This window comes from Acomys minous, assembly GCF_964271855.1.
Source record: "Acomys minous genome assembly, chromosome: 11".
Lineage (NCBI taxonomy): Eukaryota > Metazoa > Chordata > Mammalia > Rodentia > Muridae > Acomys > Acomys minous.
Window position 1 is genome coordinate 73127184 of NC_140492.1, and position 23948 is coordinate 73151131.

The 23948-nt window shown below is 47.3% G+C and overlaps 1 long non-coding RNA gene across 1 annotated transcript; it reads right to left on the reverse strand.

Annotated features, from left to right (window-relative positions):
- Positions 1 to 1265: 1265 nt before the first annotated feature.
- On the reverse strand, positions 1266 to 10251 carry LOC311608971. The gene is made up of 3 exons (XR_014783206.1): positions 9952 to 10251; positions 9168 to 9214; positions 1266 to 1660 (listed from the first exon to the last, which is right to left on the reverse strand). It is a non-coding gene; the product is annotated as an uncharacterized lncRNA (long non-coding RNA).
- Between the last annotated feature and the right edge of the window lie 13697 nt (positions 10252 to 23948).

Sequence of the window (23948 nt, forward strand, 5' to 3'; positions counted from 1 at the left end):
CACAGGATGATGCTGAGCACCCCTAATTTTGTCTTCTTCTGAGACAAGGTCTTATATAGTCCAGTGTGGTGGTTTGAATAATAATAATGACCTCCCTAGGCGCATATATTTAAATGCTCAGTCACCAGGAAGTGGAACTCTTTCAAAGAATTAGAAGGATCAGGAAGCACAGCCTTGTTGCAAGCCCATGCGGGCCCAGTCTCTCTCCCTTCTTGTGAGTCAGGGTGCAGCTTTCAGCTCCAGTGCCATGTCTACTTGCCAGGCTTCCTGCCATAACGATGGATTGAGCCTCTGAGAATGTGAGCAAGCCTTCAGCTGAATGCTCCCGAGTGCTGGGATTACAGGCGTGTGCTACTGCACCCAGTTCAGGTAAATGCTTTTTTTTAAAAATAGGAGTTTCGGTGGTCACGATGTTTCTTCACAGCAACAGAATAGTGACTGAGACATCCAGGGTGACCTAAATCTCTACAGAGCTCAGGCTGGCCTTGTTTTTAATTAATTAATTAATTATTATTATTATTATTTTTTGAGACAGAGTCTCTCTGTGTTAGCTTTAGCTGGCCTGGACTCAGTAGACCAGGCTGGCCTTGAACTCACAGCGATCTGCCTGCCTTTGCCTCCCGAGTGCTGGGATTAAAGGTGTGCTTGGGTCTTGCATTCTTGATCCTTTTGCATCTAGCTCCTAAATTCCGGGTTTGTAGGCAAGCACCACATTGCACTGCTCGTGCTGTGTGGTGCAGGTCCTCAAAACTAAGAGATGAAAGGACAGAAACACATCAAGCGAAGCGGGACTGGGCGGGACTCTCTCATTCTGTCACCACAGCCTGGATCTCAGTGTGTCTGGGGGGGGGAGGGAGTTAGCTATTCTCAGTAGGTGATGTCAATAGGGAGGTGGCAGCCTCAAACTGGAAACATCAGGAGGAAGAAACAGAACTGGCTAGTCTTTGCACACACCAATCAGTCATCCATAAACCCTCAAACTCAGACTCTGGGGAAAGCTTTGCCATTTATCTGGAGCCTGGGCCATCTGGGTAACAGCTTTGCTGTGAGCGCCCTTTAACATAGCTGTGCCCGAGTCGGAAGACACATTCACTTAGGACTTCAGCTCAACCAGGGCTTCACCGCTCCCTACAAGGCATGGTGGCTGAGCGTCCTTAACTTCACGCAGACAGAATCATGATCTCATTTTAAGGAGATAATAAGCTGTTAGCAATATTTATGTACACTATTTATGTACAATATTTATGTAATGACCACTGTAGGAAGCCAACTGGGTGAGATGTGAGGAGGGGAAGACAGACGCTGCTCCCTGAATCGCTGAGAGGCCGAGCACCACGTGGTTGTTCATTGTAGCGGTTCCGGTCTGGTGCCTGAGTCCCGGAGAGGTCTAGAGAGCTGCCAGTCAGGCTGCGTTGGAATCTGCAAGACTGGATTCTAAGAGCAGAGCAGAGGAGCAGCCTCCGCAGCAGGATGGATGAGCTTGCCACCGAGGGTGAGGGAAACAGGCAAAAAGCAAAAGCTTCCTCATTCTATGTCTTTTTACAAGGGCTGCCACCAGAGGTGTGGCCCAGATGTGGGCTGGATCTTCTCACTTCAGGCGATCCAGTCATGAGTATTCCCCTAGCTGGATGCGGTGACTCACGCCTTTCATCCCAGCATTCTGGAGGCAGAGACAGGTGGATCTTTGTGAGTTCGAGGCCAGCATGGTCTACAAAGCAGTCCAGGACAGCCAGGGCTACACAGAGAAATCTTGTCTCTAAACAAACAAACAAAACAAACAAACAAAAAAGAGTAATGCCTCATAGGCATGCCCAGCTGTTTGCATTATGGTTGATTCCATAGGCGGTTAAGCTGACAACCAAGATTAGCATCACAGATTTCCACACACAAACATCGTGGTATACACACTGACCAAACAAACAAATAAACAAACAAACAAATGTAATAAGAATTAAAACCCTGCACTCTCTGGCCTCTTGGCTATAGTGGTTACCACCCATTCCATGTCACGGGACTGAGAGAATATTTTCCACTTGTTTTTACCCACTCAACTTTGCCACCACAGCTCAGATACTGTCATAAACAATATTGAAGCTAAAAGTTGTAACTATGTTTGCAAAGCCAAGCACAAGGCCCCATCTGTCAAGGGACAAAATCCATCAACCTTTTCTCTTGAAGAGACAAAAACAACATATGGAAATTTAGACTCTCGTGACTCGTGTTCAAAAGAGATGCAGCAGGCTGGAGAGACGGCTCAGAGGTTAAGAGCACTGGCTGCTCTTCCAGAGGCCCTGAGTTCAATTCCCAGCAACCACAAGGTATCTCACAACCATCTATAATGGGATTTGATGCCCTCTTCTGATGTGTAAGTATACATTCAGGCAGAGCACTGTACACATAACAACTCCTAAAAAGAAAAAGAAGTGATGCAGAAGATTTAACTGATCCATGAAGGCACTTTAGGAATATCTGAACTAATTATATATATTTTTCGTAAGTATACTTATAAGGCTGATAGGTAATTAAAAGTAAATCAGAGCTTGGCAGGACAGTTGTACCAGCAGGGGGATGAATGAGCAGAAAGGTGTGTATGGATGGGCAACCCAGACTCAGGCTTTCAGAGAGCAAGCTCTGAGCCTGCCATGAACCGGAACACTATTGCCATGGAGCAGGGTGGCTTGGGAGTTGTAGTCCAGAGATTCCACATTAGTCACAGGTGGGAAGGGAAGATGTTGCCACTTGAATTTTTCAGGAAAGGCCTAGAAGTGACCCTGCTCTCTGCTCTAAGTTCCCCACCCCGCAGCCCCACTGATGACCCCTCACATGGCGACTGAGTCCTGTCACTGTGCTGAGCTGTACACATGGTGCCTCCTGTCTACTCCACTGGCTTAGGGGTCATCCCAAAAGTGACCCATAGTCTTCATATTCCTCTGATGTGCTCCAGGGCATAGGAAGCCACTGTGGAGCATGTGGGGCTGGGAACTGTAGCCCTAGATGGGGAAAGAGAGAGATCCCTGAATCTAAAATCTTCTTTGACCACAACTACTAACAAATCGCAACGACCTAACTACTAACAAGCCCCTCTGAATGACTGAGAACCATCCATGCCACCTATCAGGGCGCTAGCATTTACATATCTTCTGAAAATTTCCCAGAATTACAAATGTTGCACAATTGCAGAAACTATCTGCAGCTGGCAAAACCAAACCTCTGCTAGAGCATGAGGCAAATCATAGTTGCTTTGAAGCAGCCCCATATACCCACAGCTGGGATTTCAAACAACAACAAAAACTCAAAACAAAACTCTGGGTGGTTTTGTTTTTTGAGACGGGGTTTCTCTGTGTAGCCTTGGCTCTCCTAGACTCCCTTTGTAGACCAGCCTGGCCTCGAACTCATAGCAATTCTCCTGCCTCTGCCTTCCAAGTGCTGGGATTAAAGGCTTGTGCCGCCACGCCCGGCACCAAAACAATGTTTTTTAAAAGGAAATTCCCACTACACCAGTGTGTGTGTGTGCAGAACAGGTCTCTTGTGTTCAGGGAGGGTTAACAAGAGCAATGACCCTGTAGTTTAGCTGACGACCAGCAGAGGGTCATAGTGGACAGGTTTGCTTCATCATTAGGTCACCTCAGTCTCAACGCTCCATCTGTGAAATGGGGGCAATCACAAGGTATGGCGTAGGCAATGTTTAGAGAACTACCCGGTGAAACAACAGCTGGAAGGCATTTTGCATGGTGCTGATGCTCTTCTGTGAGACCGCCTCTATGAGAGTAATGGGAAAAATAATAAAAAGCCTGGGGAGGCGCGGTTGGCTGTGGGGGCGTGGCTGGCTAAGGAGGTGTGGGTGACTGCGCAGGGGTGGGGCCTGGCTTCCACCACATCTTCCACTGGAAAGCAGATGTCTGTCCTTCAAATACTGAGCAGCAAAATGACACTCACCTGTGGCATGCGCCCCAAGGCCGTTCTAAGGATCTGGAATGCATCTGACAGCTCGTGTGTTTGGTCCCCAGTGTCTCTACTCCATCAGTGGATTAACCCACTCACGGATTCATAGCAAGGTGGTCTACTGGAAGGTGCTAGAAACTAGGAGGTGGGCCTAGTGGAGTAAGAGAGTCCCTGGGGGTGCATCCTTGGAGGTGATATCGCGCCCACAGTCCTTTGCCCTCACCCTGCTTCCAGGTGGCTGTGGTGATGAGCCTTTCTGCACCATACCTTGCTGTAGGCACAGAAACTGTCTGCTCTACCACGCCCTACCTTACTGGCTCCAGTGGTCCTGGACTCAGTCCTCTGATGTCTTGAGCCAAAGCTTCCTCCTTCAACTTGGCTTAAAATATTTTGTCATAGTGTTGGAAAAGCTAACAAAGACGCTGGAGACACAAAGAGGATTAATGATTCTCGAGTTATCGTCTGCAACAATCCATACGAAATCACTTAATCACTTTCAAACCTAAGTGTAAGGCGGAGCTAAAGCGCCTTTGCTTAAGAGCCTGAAATGCAAGAATGGCCAGTGGGTGGCGCCAGAGCACACCCAGGCTTCCTCCCGGAGACAGCTGTTACCAGCAGGACCTTTTCAAGCATGATCGGTTCTCTTTACAGGCGCTTCATGGCCAGTGGGGTCAGGTCGAGCTGCTTTGGAAGCTCTTGAACCTTCTTCTGGAAGTCTTGGATCTATTTCGACACAAACCTACAATCTCTTGGAGAGAGGAAATGCCACTTGAAGATTTGCCTTGATCAGACCATGCCTGTTAGGATTCTGCTTCAGTCGGCCTACCTGTGATGTCATTGCCTACCTGTCATGGGGCGTGGCCCTACCCAGGGCTATAGAAAAGGACAGACCCACCGTGTGTGTGTGTGTGTGTGTGTGTGTGTGTGTGTGTGTGTGTGTGTGTGTGTGTGTCTCCTCTTTCACCCCTTTCACCCTCTCCCCTCTGCCCCCCCTCACCTCTCTTACTTCTTACCTCCTCTCTCCCTCCTCCTCTCTCTTCTTCTGTCTCTGTCTGTCTGTCTGTCTCTCTCTCTCTCTCTGGGTTATCCCTCCCCCCTTTTCTTCTCTCCCCATACTCATTTAATAAATTTCTCCATATAATATCTGCTGCCTGGCATCTTATTTTTAAATCGTTAAAATACCTGTGAGTCATTATCTTGGCTGTCCTGGACTCACTTTGTAGACCAGGCTGGCCTTGAACTCACAGAGATCCGCCTGCCTCTGCCTCCTGAGTGCTGGGATTAGAGGCGTGCTCCACCACGCCCAGTTTTCATTTTCTTTTTTTCTCTTCTCTTTTATTTCTTCTTCTTTTCTTCTTCTTCTTCTTCTTCTTCTTCTTCTTCTTCTTCTTCTTCTTCTTCTTTTTCTTTTTCTCCTTCTCTCCTCTTCCTCCTCCTTCTCCACCCCCTCTTGAAAAAGGGTTTCTCTGTGTAGGCCTGGCTGGAACTTTCTCTGTAGACTAGGCTGGCCTTGAACTCACAGACATCTGCCTGCCTCTGCCTCTGGAGTGCTGGAATTAAAGGCATTCACCACCATTGCCCAGCAAGTTCTTTGTTTTGTTTTGTTTTTCGAGACAGGACTTCTTCTTAGTTGCTAGTTGACCGACAGCCAGCCCATTGTGTGCCTCAGTGTTTATCACACCAACAGTCTAGCAAACTAAAACAGAAATGAATTGTGCCAACGTGCAAAGTAAAAGCATGCACTCTAAGAAATGAAGGACCTGAGCCCCGTTAATTCTGAGTCAACAGTTGAAAAAATTCTATGAAGATGCAGACAAACCAACACAGACAGCTAGCCTTCAACTCCTCCCGAGATCCTCTGCCTCTGCCAGGATTAAAGATGCTATTATTTGACAAACTAAATCCTCACAGCACCCCTCTATTTCTTCCTCCTTTCCTCTCTTCTGTTCCTCCCCACCCTTTGAAATCATGTCTTGGTTTACAGATTGCCACTGAGGGCCCCCCATCTCTTGGAAGTAAGTGGTTTGGGGGGGGTTGTTTTTTTGTTTTTTCTCGAGACAGGGTTTCCCTGTGTAAGCTTGGCTATCCTGGACTCACTTTGTAGACCAGGCTGGCCTCGAACTCACAGTGATCCGGCTGCCTCTGACTCCCAAGTGCTGAGATTAAAGGTGTGCACCACCACTGCCCTGCGGAAGTTCTTTAACATGACCAGCAGGGTGCCCTCTAAGGGCTCCGCTTCTCTCCTCAGCCTGTTCACTTTTTTGTCTTTCCCTCTGTCATGTGATTTTGAGTTATGGACTATGCAATTCAGTTTGTTAGAGCAGAGTCTACTATGCCGTGTGCTCAACGTGGCCTTTTTACATCTACATCACAGGGCCCTGGCACAGTGCACAGACAAGTGCACAGTGCAAATGCCCTGTAGATGTGCTAAGTGAACCGATGGTACATCCTCACCACCCAGCCTGGGCACTGCTCACCGTTTCACTGAGAAAGGTCCCCGAAGTCCACCCCTTGAAGGTGTTGTCTGCAGCATCTAGGAGTTCAGCCTGCTGCAAGGCACCCCAGAGACCAGCTGTCTGAGAAGATAGTCCAAAAGGGAGCTGGCAGAGCTGGGGCCTGAGCTCTCCCACCACAGGCCTCCAGCTGGCTGCCTTGCCAAGGGCTCATTTTTCAGCTGGCAGTCACTGGGGTGAAACTGGCCAACCAAGGGGAAGCTGCAGTGTGGATCGTCAATAGGCCCCAAAAGGCTAGGCTTCACCTTCAGCTTGGTGTCAGTAAGAGGGGCTGGAAGCATTAAGGGGAGAGCTGGTGAGTGCTTTTGTGTTCCTGCGGGAATACGGTGAGAGGGAAAGCTTCCTTGGTGACCTACAGACTCAACAAAGTGCTGGGCTAAGGGGATAGCTACGAAGTACCACACTTGGGCTACCTTGGCTACCTTACAGGGAAGCAGCTTACGAGTCCATCGCATGTGTCGTCAAGCAAATGCGATGCATCTGTACCATGGAATAGTATTCAGCCTCAGTAAAGGAGGAAACCCAACCATTTGTGACAGGATGCGCAAACCTAGACTACATTATGCTAAGTAATATAAGCCTGTCCAGGGGACAAATGGCAGGATTCTAATTCTAGGAAGAGTCTACAATAGTCAAAGTGCTTAGCATCCTTGAAAAGTGGTGTAGAGCAACAGCATGTAGAGCAACAAGGTCTGGAGAGATGGCTCAGAGGGTGAAAGCACTGGCTACTCTTCCAAAGGACAGGGGTTTGATTCCCAGCACTTGCATGGTGGCTCACAATCATTTTCATTTTTATTTTTTTATTATTTTTTCATTTTTATTTTTTTAATGATTTACTATGTATACAGCATTCTGCCTGCAGGCCAGAAGAGAGCACCAGACCTCGTTATAGATGGTTGTGAGCCACCGTGTGGTTGCTGGGAATTGAAATCATGACCTTTGGAAGAGTAGCCAGTGCTCTTAACCTCTGAGCCATCCTCTCCAGCCCTTGCAATCATTTCTAACTCCAAGAGATTTGACGCCTTCTTTTGGCCTACAACCACTTTCTATTCTTTCTTTTTTAAAGATATTTATTTACTATTATGTATACAGTGCCCTGCCTGCATGAACACCTGTAGGTCAGAAGAGGGCATCAGATCACATTACAGATGGTTGTGAGCCACCATGTGGTTGTTGGGAATTGAACTCAGGACCGTTGGAAGAGCAGAAGGTGCTCTTAACCACTGAGCCATCTCTCCAGCCCCAACTACAAGCATTTTCAAAATATGGGAGTTTTATGGGACATGAGCTTTATCTCACACAGTGCAACACATCTTTGTGGTTTGCCTCTTAAGTATGGTGCCTCAGGTCATCACGGGAATTCCTTCAGACGTCAGTGTGCTGGCTAAGTGTGCTATTTGAGACTCGACCCCGCTGTCTGCCAGTTGCTCATTTCCACCTTTCTGAGTGGGCAGGGTGCGTCAGGGATCAGCCACCCGCGTGCAGACTCTGAGCCCACTGCTATCTTTCCTGTGTTCTGTAGCCAGGTGCCTTTGTGGAGACAGCAGCTGATCTTGCTGGTAGCAGTAGCTTAGGCTCTGGCTCCTAGGGAGCCTCTGGGCCACAGCAGGGCTGAGGGCAGCAGGCGTTGTACTTTGGTGTGTGTCTTAGCCACTGTTCCATTGCTATGAAGAGACACCGTGACCAAGGCAACTTATAGAAGGAAACATGTAATGGGAGGCTTTGCTTACACTTTGATAAAGTGAGCCCATGATCAACATGGTGGGAAAAAATGGCAGCAAGCAGGCAGGTATAATGCCTCGAGTGCTCACATCTGATCCGCAAGCAGGAGTCAGGGAGAGAGAGGCTGGGCCTGATGCGCCCCCAGTGACACACCTCTTCCAGCAAGGCCACACCTCTGATCCTTCCCAAAATAGTGCCACCGACTGGGGACCAAGCATTCAGTGTGTGAGCCTATGGGGGTCATTCTCACCCAAACCATGACAGTTGAAATAGCCGCAAATATTGTATAGAAATACTTTGTTTTTCATTATAAGTTTTGAGACTTTTTAAAGATTTATTTATTATATATACAGTGTTCTACCTGCACGTAGTTCCTACAGGCCAGAAGAGGACACCAAATCTTATTACAGATGTTGTGAGCTACCATGTAGTTGCCAGGAATTGAACTCAGGACCTTTGGAAGCGCAGCCAGTGCTCTTAACCTCTGAGCCATCTCTCCAGCCCCCAAGTTTTGAGATTTTCATCCATAAGTGTAATACATTTTCACCATTTCTATCCTTCTCTCTCCCAACTCCAGCTACGACGTCCTCCCCCAGAACACCGTGCTCACACTCATGGCTCCTATCATTATGTGTGCGTATAATTATAGAAATCGTGAATTATGTATGTTTGTGTGTATGAATGTATGCATTGCGCTGAGCCCGATGAGTGCTCCCGTATGGACTTAGGCTCGGCAGCCTAGCAGGGTCTCAACTCTGAAGAAAACTGGCTCTTCCTGTCTCAGCAGCTATTGACTACCCATGGCTCTCATCTAGGGGTGGGGCCTTGTGAACGTCTCCCCAGGTCACATTGGCATGTGCCGGTCACGGTCTTGTGTTCAGAGCTCATGAGTGCAGCTTCTCTGTCCTGCCCGGGAAACACCATCTCAAGGCCTGAGCCTCAGATGTGGTGTGGTGCACCCCTGAGGCTGGTCTCGTGACCGTCGCTTACCCTCAGCATTTTGACCTGTTGTGCTTCTCCGTGATAGCCTCCATCTCCTGCAGAAAGAAACCTTTTATTTATTGTTTGTTTGTTTGTTTTTGTTTTTTGAGACAGGATTTCTCTGTGTTGCCTTAGCTGTCCTGGACTCTCTTTGTAGACCAGGCTGGCCTCGAACTCCTTAGAGATCCACCTGCCTCTGCCTCCTGAGTGCCGGGATTAAAGGCGTGCACCACCACACTGCCCGGCTAAAAAGAAAGCTCTCTGATGAGGGGTGAGAGCCTCGCTTTATCTAGAGACACGTATCAAGGAGCACTCCCTGGAGCTGAGACAGACATGGAAACACTGGCTGAGAAGTGTGACTGCCCATTTCTGATGGCTTTTAGTCAAAGCTGGGAATAGTGTTCAGCCCCTTGGTGTCAGGACTTGCTTGCTAGTATTTTGTTATTTTTGAAGATAAACAGAAAAAAAAATAACCAGAAAAAAAAACACGTCTTGTATTTCATAAGTATTACCTACAAAATCTTTTTTTTTTTTTTTTTAATGTACACCAGAAGAGGGCATCAGATCTCATTACAGATGGTTGTGAGCCACCATGTGGTTGCTGGGAATTGGACTCCGGGCCTTTGGAAGACCAGCCAGTGCTCTTAACCTCTGAGCCCATCCTACAAAATCTTAAGTTATGTGTCTGGAAGAATTAACAGACCTGTTGTCATGGTGATTTCTAGACGTCTGTGCGTTTACAGCTCCTGGAAAAGCAAGCTGTGTCATCTGCTGCCAGGTGTGGCAGCCTTACCTTATGGGTGGATGCACTGCAATTTAGACTAAGTGGATTTCTCTGGATCACATCGCGTGGCAGTAATGCAGGGTGGAGAAACCAGTTAGTCCTGAGAAGGCAGAGATGCCTCTGACATCCCTGAGTCATGCCCTGGATAGGAAACCTAGGACTTGTCATCGGCTACCCAAATCCTCCTGCCTTAAGGTGGTGACAGGGAGATAAATGGCTTCTTGGAGAAGGGACCTGGTCTCAGAGAATGGCCCAAATCCCGTGTCAACTCTTGGTTATTTTACCCTGAACTGACTGACTAACAGACAATGCCTTTCTGCCAGATGCAGGCTTACTGAACACTCCCCCACCTGGGTGGGGACAGGGACAGATCCCCACTGCCTTTCAGTACTGACCACTCTGGAGGGGCCAGTGAGTCATCTGTTGGACTCCTAACTGTCTCAGAATTCCGAGCATTCCAAACCAACCGCACTCACGGCAGTTGCATATATAATTAGCTTCTCCCTAACTGACCATATCTGGAGGCAAGCAGTTAAGCTCAGAGAACCAGGGAGGTGGCTCCAAGCATGAGAGGTCTCAGGGAACGTCTCTGGGCTCCCAGAGTCTGATCTACTGGCTAAACAAGTGGGCAGAGGCCAGGCTGAGAGCTCACAGCCTTTGCTTAAGGAGTCTTGGTCTTAATATGCAAATCGCAGCCACTGTAGCAGCCTCTGCAGAGAGTGGTGGGGCAGCCTCTGTGGCTCTGTCCAGATGGCCTGCTGGCACAGGCAGTAGCTTTCCTAGACTGCAGACTCAGTTTCTTGTGTGGCTTATGTTTCGATATTTTTAGCATCTTTGCTTCTTAACCCACAATCGTTTAAAACAGGGGTGACTGGTGACACACTGGCAGCAGAAGGCCATAGGAAGTTACTGTGTTTTCCAGATTCCTGGTTCTCTGGCTCTTGATAGCCTGGAGGAAGTGTGTGTATGTCCGGGGAACCGGATGAATCAAACAAGCTTTAGGAAGAGGGGTCTCGTAGTGTGCTGTGAACTTAAAGTATAAGTGTGGCTGATTGAAAAGAGGCAATATAGTAACGTGTTCTCAGGTCGCACTTTTTAAAAAAAAGATTTATTTATGTATATGAGTACACTGTCTTCATGCACACTAGAAGAGAGCACCAGATCTCATCTTGGATGGTTGTGAGCCACCATGTGGTTGCTGGAAATTGAACTCAGGACCTCTGGAAGAGCAGCCAGTGCTCTTAACCTCTGAGCCATCTCTCCAGCCCCCACACTTTTTTTTTTTTTGCATTTAAAGTTGTTTTCACCATTTCAAAGACATATTTACAACAAGACAAGTTAACTCCTGGCAACACTCAGCCCACCCCAAAGAAGACAAAGAACCTCCCTATAGAAACAGCCCCAAATGTGGTAAACAATCCATTGGGCTGAACGTTCTCACCTCCACCAGACAGAACTCTTCCCCAAAGTGGGCAAGCTTGGATGCAGGCCACACGTATGAGACAACGTGCCATGGGGCAGACGCTTGACCTGTCCTCAGTTCCTGCTCTGTGTTATTGGAATGTTCTTAGGGCCTGCTGTGGGTTTTGTGGTGTGATACAGAAACCCCAAACAAAGCCTGAGCAGCGAGTGCTTCAGTTGTGGTGTGCGTGAACACCCAGCGTCATGGACCCAGAGCATGAGCCAGACAATTGGGGTGGCAGTTGTCTCACAAGCAAGTGCGGGTGGAAGAAGTTACAAGGGAGATATGTTACTCTCCAGGGCTCCCATGGGTCCGAAGCCTTTTGAAGCCTATGCACAGGACAGTTATCACATGATCTCCTGGTGACCCTCTGTGTGTGAGTTAAACAGGGGTTGCGCCCACTGTTTGGAGAGGAGGAGACAGGTCATAGACATGAAATGTTGGTCCCCTGGGAACAGAAGTTTTCACACTTGAGTCCTCTGACCGTGTTCTGACCAGAGGCAGGGGCCTGCTACACTCCATTTCTGGAGTTTTATCAGCCCCAGGTGGCTATTGGAGACAGATGACGTCCCTTTTGAGGCCTGGGCCAAAAGAAGAGCAGTAGCCAGCCCAGACATGGCCCGGGGTCAGCTGCGACCAAATGAACTGTGTTTCCTTCCTGACACATGTCCACTGCTGACCTGCCAGCAGGTTGAGGAGGACCTGGCTGACAGCAGTCCAGCCTAAGTACGCTCCCTCCCGACCATCTCCCTCTTTAGGCTGTGGTCCGGGGTCAGAGACATGGCTCCCCTTCCGGAGAACCCTTAATAGCCACTGCACTGGAGATCCCTCCGTGCAGACCGTGTAGCTTCTGCTATAAACACACGCCCACTGCCCCTCCCCCTCCCCCTCCCAGAGTGCCCAAGTGGAGGGATCCTGCTCCCGTCACCTTCGCGAGCATCCGACCCTGGAATCGACATTTCTTCCCTCCCTGAACTTCTCTGATAGCCAGTGGCTGGCATCAGACTTGGCAAATGTGGTTTAGGCACAGTTGGTCTGAATTCACCTTTCCCGTGGTGTTTGCTGTTGACGGTCCCAAGAGAGAACAGTGTGGCAATGTTTCTTCCACTTAGACCCATGCTCTGTAAGAGAGGCCATCCTTTCTGCCTGAAATATTGGGTAGAGTTCAGATGCAGCTCCCTGGCGCGTGCGCGCCGGGGGTGGGGGGTGGGGGGGTGCTTTGTAGAAAGATGCACCCGTCAGCTGCTTTGATGCTTATTATTGCACAGTAGGACTGCCTGTGGAATACTGGTCCCTACACGTTTATACACCTGCTGCCGACACCCGGATCAGCGTAGTGGTCTAGTTCGATCACGGTGGTGGTCTTCTGCGGGTGGAATAATAATAGTGCCTACCCCTGAGAGGTTAGGAGGAGGAAGTGAATTAGGATGCGCGCACTCTGAGCATAGTTAGCTTGAATGGGTGTGGCGGTGGGCTGGGGCCTGAGGCTGAGTGGGACATTTCCCAGGGCTTTCTGCTGTAGAAGGAAAGCTGGTGCAGAGTAAGATGCCAAGAGATGCTTGGCAGGCATCGTGCTCACAAAAATTAAACTAAGGTTTACCTTGTGTAGGCTGCTTGTGTTTTGAGATATATATATATATACACACACAACAACAGTAGATACATCTGGCTTAAGGTTAAAACTTTAAATTTGTAATGTATTTCTGAAACTAGTTCTAAGTCTATATAAGTAAAAAGGAAGCCATTGTGAGTTTAATCTGGCAGGACCCGAAGGAAGGTCCTGTCCTCTGACCTCAGGCTTGATATGAATGTCTCAGTTTGGGGACCTCAGGTCACTGCTCCCCCACGTGTCACTCTGAGCATTTGTGGTGCAGGCACAGGATCTGGTCACTGGAGACAAGATGAGGGAGCAGTGGCACCTTCTAGGGAAGCTGTGTAGGACTACAGGCCTCCTTAGCCCTACAAGGTGCCCTTGGGCGCCAAGGCCAGCCTTCTTTTTTTTCCCCCCAGTAAGGACATGTTGGCTACAACCTAAGTTTAGGGAAATGCCTGGTTCGGGGCGGGGGGGGGGGGGGGGGAAGGGAGGGTTATGAGAGCTGGCAGCATGGCAGAGTCTAAAAGCTTCCCCCGCGCAAGAGGGAACAAAGTGTGTTCTTTTAGTCACAGGGAATGCTGCCGAGTGGGGTGCTGCAGGAAGTAGCCCAAATCTGCAGACATCATCAAACTAGGCTGATGGGATGTTTCCAGATAAGCGTATGGGAAATTCCACTAAACAGTGGGCCTAACTAATAGGAATTCCTTTTCTGCCAGCAACTTTTCTCTGTTTAGGGCTTTGCCGCCTAGAAATCTGTTTCCAGGAGGAGCAGCACTTCACTTAGGGTCCTCCGAGGAGCTCACCTCCCAGCCCGTCCGGGTGGGCCACTCCACTGACAATGAACCCGTCCATGCAGGTGGAGGAGGTCTTGCCAATCTTGAGATAGAAAGTACAGGGCGCCATGAAGCACCCTGAGGCACAGGGGCCTCTGCTGACCACAGAGGAACCAAGACCCGGGCTGTGCACGCAGACTGTTTCCAGAAGCTCTTTCCTTTTCCTGAAAGTGATTTTCTCCATTGTCATCAAAATGTGTCTGTGCCTGTCAATAGAAACAATAATGCTGTGGTAGTTAAATTATAACATACATAAAAAAATATATGATATATATACTAAAAGTATTCCGGTATAATAATGCAGGAAAATGACATTTAAGATAGAATAAATCTAAGTGTCACAGAAAATGAAAAACACAAGGCACTCATGATTCCTGCCTCCAACATGTCCCCAGTTGACCCTGCTGTGGTTACCTTGATTTTTTTTTCCATGTGCTTTATTACACACATTTGAAAAGTCTATAGAAGCCCAGTAGCTTCAGTACAATGAGACGTTCCCAGAGCTTATGCACATCCAGCTGTCTTGGATGCTGCAGTGGCTCTCTGTGGGTACCAGAATCTGCTCAGCACCCACAGGAATTGCCATGTTGGAGCAAGTTGGTCGCTCTGCCTGCCTGAGAGGGAGCGTGATCACGTCTCTCTCCTTCTGGTTTCCCCCAAGAAGCCCAAAGTTGCCTCAGCACTGCCCACCCTACTTAGTGGTAAGGGCTGTGCCTGAGGCTTTACTATTTCCTGTCCTTATACAGTTCGTCCTTTCATTGTGTTGACATCCTCTTGCCGTCTGTGAATTCCAAAGGGCAGGGGTGGGGGAGGTGCGCTGAGCAGTAGGGCGAGCCCAACTGTTGCAACCCACAGCCTACTCCTCAGCTTGCTAAGCACCACACTTTAGTAACATAGAAACCTGAGGAGAGGAGGTTCTGGAGGGGAGGTCTTTTTAGGCAGTGAGGCTCCAAGGTCCTCAGCTGCATGACTGAGGCTGAGTGCTTTAGGGAGAAGACAGAGCGGGGGGGGGGGGGGGGGGGTAGGGGGGTGGGGAGGAGCTGAGAGAGGAGGCCGAGAGAAAAAAGCCAGGGAGGAAGCAGATTTCACGCAGGTCGTTGCTGTTTCTTCACCCGTTCACGAAGTCACGGGATGCTAATGGGGTGTCCCCTGGGAAATGAGTGTTTCAGCTGTGGTGATTATCGCCTACCATCCTGAAATGTTTAGTTCTCACACCAGCTCTTAAGCATTTGGAGCCACTAGAGATGACAAACCCAAGATTAGAGGTACCACGACCTGTTCAAAGCCCCCTGACTTGGCAAGTAAGCCATGGAGCTGAAGCCACACCACTTGGGACCCACTGGAGTTTGCACTGATCCCCAGGGAGGTATAGCTGAAGGCGTTGGAACTGTGACGCTCAGGAGCTCTGTGCAGCGGGTCTCAGAGGACCGGAAACCTCCTGCCCCACGATTCCCAGCGATTCCTTCTGGGGCTGGCCGTTTCTAGGAGGGGATGGGTCAATGCAACCAACCAGCCCAGTAGCCCCTTCCCACCCCATCTCTGGCATCCTGCCTGGAAAGAGAGGAATTCTGGGCAAGATGGATACAGGCCTCAAGCAAGCAAGCAAGCGAGATAAGGCTGGGTGAGTTGGAGGCTGGCATGAGCTCGGATTAAGTTTCTTCCTCGTTGCCTTACGATTTTGGGGCACATTCAGCAATCTCAGGGGAGACCTTCTCATCCTCACTGGTCGATAAGATCCAGAGAATGAGTTTATTAAATAGATAGTAAACTGCCGGGCATTGGTGCCTCACGCCTTTAATCTCAGCACTCGGGAGGCCAAGGCAGGTGGATCCCTGTGAGTTCGAGGCCAGCCAGGTCTACAGAGTGAGTTCCAGGACAGCCAAGGATACACAGAGAAAACTTGTCTCGAAAAACAAAAAACAAACAAACAAACAAACAAAAAAGAGTGTATAGTGTGGGTTCCTTTCTCTGGGAGGCTGGGCTGAGAATCTCGCCACAGAGTTTTCTTCAGCCTTCTGGAGGCTAGCTGAAGAATGCTCCGTCCTGAGAACCAGTCACGGAGAAGACCTTCTGGGCAGGGAGGAAACACAGGGCAGCTGTTCTTAGGCGGCTTGAGACAAGAAAAATCTGTGTCCCTTCCAAAGCCAGCTTTTCAGTGAACTCAAACAATACATGACAATTTACCTGTATCACGGACATCGCACCGTCCAGGCCTGGTGGTGCTCTGTAATCCAGAAGTTCTGAACGTGGAGAGAGAGGCTTACTCCCACCTCCACTTGGTACATCCAAGGGAAGTTGTCAGCAGGTTCCAGTTTGCATCTATGTGTATCTGGTCTTTGCTATTTTGTGGGTTATTTTTTCCCAACCTTTATCTCCTCCTCCTCCCTGGTTTCACCAGATAGGTGAGAAACAAAGATAGAGAAGAGAAAGAAGGAAACGGAGAGAAAGAGATCCCTGATTTTAATTTCTTTCCTTTGATTTCTTCTTTAACCACAGCTACTAAGAAACTGACACCAATCTCCCTGAATGATGAACAACCTCACATGCTGCCTCTCAGGGCCCTTACATTTATGGGCCATCTGAAAAGTTCCCAGCATCCCAAACATCACACAATGGTAGAAATCATCTACTGCTAGCAAAACCACACTTCTGCTGGAGCACGAGGCAAATCATAGTCAGCTGCTGCAGGCAGTCTGAAGCAGGCCCACATCCCTGCACCTGGGATTAACACAAAAGCACATTCTTGTGTGTTTTTTTTTTTGAAGAACCCAAAATTTCAGACTTCTCAAAATCAATTCATTTCTTCCGTTCTGTTTTAAACCATTAATTGTGCTGTGCATAGCGGAAAATTGTAAACAGAGACACTTTCAATGAAATAAGTGCTTTTCTGGGTCGTTGGCCAAGGTTTTCAGGAGACCTCGCCTGCTCAATTCTAATCTTTATCGGTTTTGGTTTTGTTTGGTTTTTGGGCTTTTTGTTTGTTTGCTTTTGGTCTTTCAAGACAGGGTTTCTCTGTGTAGCCTTGGCTGCCCTAGACTTGCTTTGTAGACCAGGCTGATCTGGAACTCACAGCGATCCTCCTGCCTCTTCTTTACCGAGTGCTGCTGGGATTACAGGTGAGCGCCACCACGCCCGGCTCCCTCCATCTTTATCAGTTTTGACGCTATCCACAGCTTCTTGTTTCCTGTGGAATAACTTTGCACTGGTATCTTTTTACACACTGTGCATTATCTTAAGTAGGCACTATAAAAACAATTTTTTTCTTTATTCTCATAAAAGGGGGGGTAGTTTTAAAAAGCAGTCTTTTAAATCAACTTTTCTCTCTCTCGTTCTCTTTTTTTTTTTTTTTTTTTTTGCTTTTCAAGCCAAGGTTTCTCTGTGTAGCCTTGACTGTCCTGGACTCACTTTGTAGACCAGGCTGGCCCTCGAACTCACAGCGATCCACCTGCCTCTGTCTCCCGAGTGCTGGGATTTCAGGTGTGCGCCACACCGCCCAGTTTAAATCAACTACTATTATAAGCCATGCCTTAAGCAATAAAGAAGGTAAAGGAATTCCACACTATAAGAGACTCATTGGTTGGATTACTCTAATCCCCACTCTTAAATATGCTAACATTCTCCATTTTCACGATTTCTTTTTTTATAGTGAATACTGGAAAATTCCAAGGACTCTTTTATATGCTGACCCTCCAGCTGCTCTTGTACTAGCTGTTTAAGTACCTGCAATTTTTTCCTCAGTTAAGGGCCATTGATCTACCCATACAGGTTTATTAGCCAACCACTTTAAGGGTAGGACCAGCGGTACTTCAACAGTGCCCCCCCTTATAAATTTGGAAACTCAATTCATGTTGTGTCCTGTGTTTGGACAATTGGCACAGCCTGGGCTTGGTTTTGATGACCTATATCAATGCCTTCCCTAGGAGCATCTACCATTTCATCTCTTAGTTCATCATGGGCTATCTCTGGGAATTGCAGGAATATTAATCTGAGTACTCCATTGTTGTAAAAGACCCCTCCCCCATAAATTTATGGACATAAGGCCTTAACTTTCCTATTTGACCTTCTGATTCCTCACATTGCATGCTTTATCTGAGATAAATTTCCAATTCCTAGAAATTGTGTATAAAGCTTTTGAAGTGCCCATTCCAAATTCCAAGATTTTTGTGAAATGCTAGTTACATCAGCTTCTGTATCCACAAAACCTCCTATTTAAATACATTTGCTTGGCAAATTTAATTTTGGCCTCTGATCATTGACACCTATTTGCCAGAACACATTTTCCAGTTCTTCCAAGCCCCCCTGCTATATCTACAGGAGCAGCTTTGCCTTTGGCGTAGGGAAACAGTAGCAGTTGAGCAACCCTTTCACCCATGTTAAATTGCATCTTTCTTTTTACATAGGCCATAATGTTAATTCTCCTTTTAATTCCCCATCTATAATTCCTGGGTTCACAGTGAATCCTTGGAAGTTAATCTACTCCTTCCTAAGATCATCCATACTGTCCTTCAGGGCAAAGGACCATAAACTCTAGTAGCTACAACATTGAGGGTTTTTTTGACATAGAATAAGATGTTTATCTGTGGCTAAGTCTAGAGCAATATTGCCTTTAGTAGCATGCATTTAATCTCCAATGCTGGTCTGCATGTTACTCCTTGACTGAAATGGCTCATAATTTTTGCTTTGGAGTCCCAAGCCAGGCCCCCAAGGCCATTTCTGGATGGTAAGAAGTTACCTTGAATATCTGTTTTGAATCTGAATTCCTGAACCCAATAGCAGCCTCTGCTGTACTGCATACACACCCCAGGAAGCCTTGGGGTCCTTTCTGTTTGAGACTTAGGGAAACCACTGCCCTCAGAAATAGCTTATTCAATTTTCTAGTGCAAAGTTCTGCATTTCTCAGTTAACACACTGGACATTTTGAAATCTGAAGCTTTGGGTTTGGTCATAGTCTCTTTGCAAATGACCGTCTTCCCCAAAATTGAAGCACTGGGAATTTTGATATCAGAGACCTCTACCTATAGCTTGACCTATTATGTTAGCATGGTTCGTGTTAGAACCAATATTGGTCTTATCCCTCATTTATTCAGCCATAGGCACTGCTCATGAATTTAATGGTCTAATATTTTTACATTTGGTATTTGAATTTTCAAATGCCAAGGTCTCTATCAACATCTATCTGCCTTGTGTCAGAGCCTAATATGGCATTGTTCACAGTTGAAACTAACCTTTGTAAAAAAAAAAAAAATCACTGACGGTTTCGTCAGGGTCTTGTATAATCTTTTAAATGAGGTGGACTTTTTCCTGGGCTCCTCAACTTTGTCCCAAGCTCTTAAAGCTGCTAAGCGACATTTTTCTATACATTATAAAATCGAATCTGTTCTTGTATATCAGAGAACTCCCTTCACTCTATTTCCCATCGCCCTGTCCCATTGTTCAGCATCTGAAACTTCTTCCCTCTACTATGCTAAGCATCGCAACTACAGACCAGTCTCTGGTACAACTGTCAGCAATCCCTTCCAGTCTTGGGGACTAATTCTATTTTGAGTAGCCAAATTATTTAGAATTTGTTTCGCATAAGGTGAGTGCATCTCTTATGAAATCATGGTCTCTTTACCTTGTTCCACACATTAGCTGGCATATGCTGTGCGGCTAATGGGAAAGCAGGTTGACCTTGTAACCCTGAGCAGCCCTTCCTCTAACTCTGAGCTTGGTTCAAAATTAACCCTTTCTTTTGAAACAGGCTGTTTCAACCAGATTACCCTCCCTGTTTTTCAACGTTTCTCTGACGTGAAAAGCTTGCCTTCTGGCACAGTTTCTTTCCCTCTTTCCTCCTCCAGGTGTCCCTTGCTTACCAACTGCTTCCACCTCCACGTGCCAACTCCGCAACCCTTTTGTTTTCTGATTTCAGCCATTTTGTTTGTCTGTTTCTCAGGCCCTTCCATTTACACCTGCAATTTTTCAAACTGCTCATCCAGTCTTTCAACTTTTTTTGAAACAAAATATATGAAGAAGAAGAAGAAGAAGAAGAAGAAGAAGAAGAAGAAGAAACCAGGCTTGAGTGGTGGTGGTGCACGCCTTTAATCTCAGCACTCGGGAGGCAGAGGCAGGCAGATCTCTGTAAATTCCAGGCCAGCCAGGGCTACACAGAGAAACTCTGTCTCAAAAAACAAAACAAAGCAAAACAAAACAAAAAAACAAAAAATGAACCCCAGAAAGTTTCTTCTGGGAACAAAGCAGGGACATCCCATCAACACCAGCCAAAGTAAGTTTTTTTTGTCGGCCTCTTGGAAAAAATCCATTCCTTTGTCTCCTGCCACTTTCTCCATGGCACTTGACATCAAAGTTCCCATATTTATTGAGCCGCATGTTGGCTGCCGCTTGTAGCTTGTCTTTGCTACTTTGTGGGTTCTTCTTTTTCCCATCTTTATCTCCCTGGATTTACCGTCTAACATTAGATAGGAAAGAAACAGATATAGAAGGGAAAAGAGAAAGAAGAGAGACAGAGACAGAGACAGAGACAGAGAGAAAGAGAGACAGACATAAAGACCGAGAGAGAGAAAATCCCTGAATTTCTTTCCTTTTGTTTCTTCTTTGACCACAGCTACTAACAAACTGACACCAACCTCCCTACATGATGAACAACCTCACATGCTGCCTCTCAGGGCCCTTACATTTATGGGCCATCTGAAAAGTTCCCAGCATCCCAAACATCACACAATGGTAGAAATCATCTACTGCTAGCAAAACCACACTTTTGCTGGAGCACGAGGCAAATCATAGTCAGCTGCTGCAGGCAATCCAAAGCAGGCCCACATCCCTGCACCTGGCATTAAATGAAAGCACATTTTTAGTGTGTGTGTGTGTGTGTGTGTGTGTGTGTGTGTGTGTGTGTGTGTTTGAGAAACCAAAATTTCACAATTATCAAAAATGACATTACACCTATCTGCAAATTCTTTCCCACCAGATTCCTCTTGAGGGACAACACCCCAAACTCAGTTGTACATCGCTTGCACAGAATTCCCAGGAGGTGCTACCAACATAGCTCCAGTTAAGGACTTGATGTTTGCTGTGGCAAAGGCGGGAAAAATATGCCTCCAAAAAACCCGCCATCTTTAAACACCAGGGCGAGAGATGACTGTACATGCTGCACACTCAATGCCAGAGGCACAGACCTCTTTTTACTGGGCCATCGGACTATGCAGATGACAAACAGACTCTTGCATACATCCCCCCTTTCTTCCTGACTTAACACCCAGTCTTGGAAGCCGTGGATGAAGTCTGACTGCTCTTGATACTGTCTTCCACTGGGCCCTACCTAGAGAGGCGTTACCTGCCTGAGAGTCTCTTTTCTCATTTTGGAGCAACAGTGCTCAGTGAAGCTCCTTTTAAAAGACTTGCACGCAGAAGTAGTAAGTAGTAAGCTGCCGTAGAGTAACCTGCAATGGTTAAGATCAAAGTGGCTCTCACGGCATTATGGTTCTGTCTAGGATTCGCCGTGCTTCACACTCTCTCTGGGCCTGTCCAGCCAGAGGTCAATAACAAGATCCTGCAAACCTTGAGATGAGGGAAAGGCACCAAAGCAAGCCCTGTGCAGCCTTGCTGCCTCATCTCCAGTGGGCGTTACAGTTCCAATTCCATTCACACCGCCTTGATGCCCCCTGTGAGAGGGATAGCCCATATTAGGTGAGCTTGGAAGAAAGCACACCGTGCAACTATTGAGTCAAGAGACATCAGCAGGTTCCCCAAGTAGAGACTATGTTCTTTTTTTTTTTTTAATAAAGATTTATTTATTTATCACATATACACAGTGTTTTGCCTGCATGTGCACCAGAAGAGGACACTAGACCTCATTATAGATGGATCTCATTTTAGATGGTTGTGAGCCATCATGTGGTTGCTGGGAATTGAACTCAGGACCTTTAGAAGAGCAGCCAGTGGTCTTAACCTCTGAGCCATCTCTCCAGCCTCGAGATTGTGTTCTTAATCGTCAGCTCTCTGGGGCATTTGAGATGGGGCACATGTGGCCAAGGATTAGATTCTAATTTAATTTTGATTAATTGAATATTTAATTGCTTAATGAAATACATTAATTACTAAAGCGTATTTATAAAGTGGCTACACTCCATAGCACAGACCTGTAGAGTTCGAAGATAAGAAAGACATGATTCTCTGTCCCTGGGCTTCCCTTGTAGACCCTGCAAGTATGATATCAGCACATTGGAGTAGTGGGAGGTGGAGGGTAGGGTAAGGTCACTGGGGCCCCACCCCCTTGGCCCTGTACTAAAGTCTGAGCAGATAAATGCACAAGTATAACCAAGCACAGGGGACTGGGTGAGGAGAGAGCTTTCACATACCCAACGGAGAGCCCAGTCAAGGAAAATGCTCATCAGAACTTCATGGGGTCAAGTGGCACAGGGTTGAGAACAGTGATCAGAGCCCTGAGGAGGACACAGATCCTGCACTAAGAGTTAACAGCTAGGACCAAAATCCCTGCATTTGTGAACAAAACATAGAAGGTTTTGTTTGCTTGGTTTGGTTTTTCGAGACATGGTTTCTCTGTGTAGCCTTGGCTGTCCTGGACTCTGTAGTAGACCAGGCTGGCCTCGAACTCACAGAGATCTGCTTGCCTCTGCCACTCGAGTGCTGGGATTAAGGTCGTGTGCCACCACAGCCCGGCTTTAAGGTTTTTCAAGACAGGGTTTCACTATATAGCCTTAGCTGTCCTAGACATGCTTTGTAGACCAGGCTGGCCTCAAACTCACAGAGATCCACCTGCCTCTGCTTCCTGAGGGCTGGGATTAAAGGTATGTGCCACCATGCTTGGCCATACTAAGTTTTATCAAACATTTAAATATATATATTCTACAGATTCTCTGACAGTTTGAGGACCATCATCTACAAAGTATTGCCGAGCTAAACAAATTGTTGTTTTTTAGTTATCTAGCCTAGCCTTATCCTTAAAAACGTAAAACAAGAGACTGTGTAAAGCTCAGCCCTATAATTAACTGCATCAGTACAGACTGAATAGCAGAAGCTTAAAAGACAGAAGCTGAATTTGGAGTTCAGCAATGATTTGAATATGGCTGGCAGCCCTCAGTAAAGATGGCTGCATAGCCACGACTCTCCCACAACAAAGACGGAGACTAGTCATGTGATTGATCTCTGTCAAGCCGGTGATGGAGTCATAGCTCCATCTACTTCATCCCAAAATCAACATGGCGGCCAGCCATGTAATTTAAGCAGGGGGCAGTAGGTGATTTTAAAAGTGCCAGTGCGAGCTGGTCGTGGCAGTACAAGCCTTTAATCTCAGCACTCAGGAGGCAGAGGCAGGTGTATCGCTGTGAGTTCGAGGCCAGCCTGGTCTACAAAGTGAGTCCCGGACAGCCAAGGCTAACACAGAGAAACCTTGTCTCAAAACCAACAAAAACAAAAAACAAACAAAAAAACCCAAACAAGCAAATACCAAAAACCAAAAACAACAACAAAAAGAAAAAACAAAACGGAATTAGCTAATGGTGACTATATTATATAAACACAGGTTTCTTGGGGCAGCATGGGAGGGGGAGGGGAGAGACAGCACACGCTGGGGGTGATGGGAGGAGAAGAGAGAGAGCAAGGAGGTGGCAAAGGGGCAGCAGAACCAAAATGTCTGGATGCTCTAGTGAAGAGCCTCTGGGAGAGGGGAAGCCGCGCCTCTAGGCAGAGGGCAGGGTCTGCCAGCCACACCCTGCAGCGGGATCTAACAGAAGGTACCTGGCACACCACAGTAGCTGAAGAGGAAACTCAACCTCTAAGTCATCTCTCCAGCCCGGTCTCTTTTTTCTTTTTGGTGGGAAAATATTGATACCAACAAAGCAACCCAATTCAATCAGTGTGCAACGCACCTCACTATCTACCCTCAAGCTAGAAGTTGCCTCATTTTGTATTTCCATTAAACTTCTTGATAGGTATTTTTACAAGGACAGTTCTAAAACAACCTAGAACGCACTTCAAGGTCTGTCAGGCAGCGATATGAATGGAAACCCTCGTGTCCCGTGGCTGACCTGCCCCCTTACAGCAATACCTAACCTTTCTCTAGTAAGGAAACAAATGGCCCTCGGCCCTGGGGCACATCTTG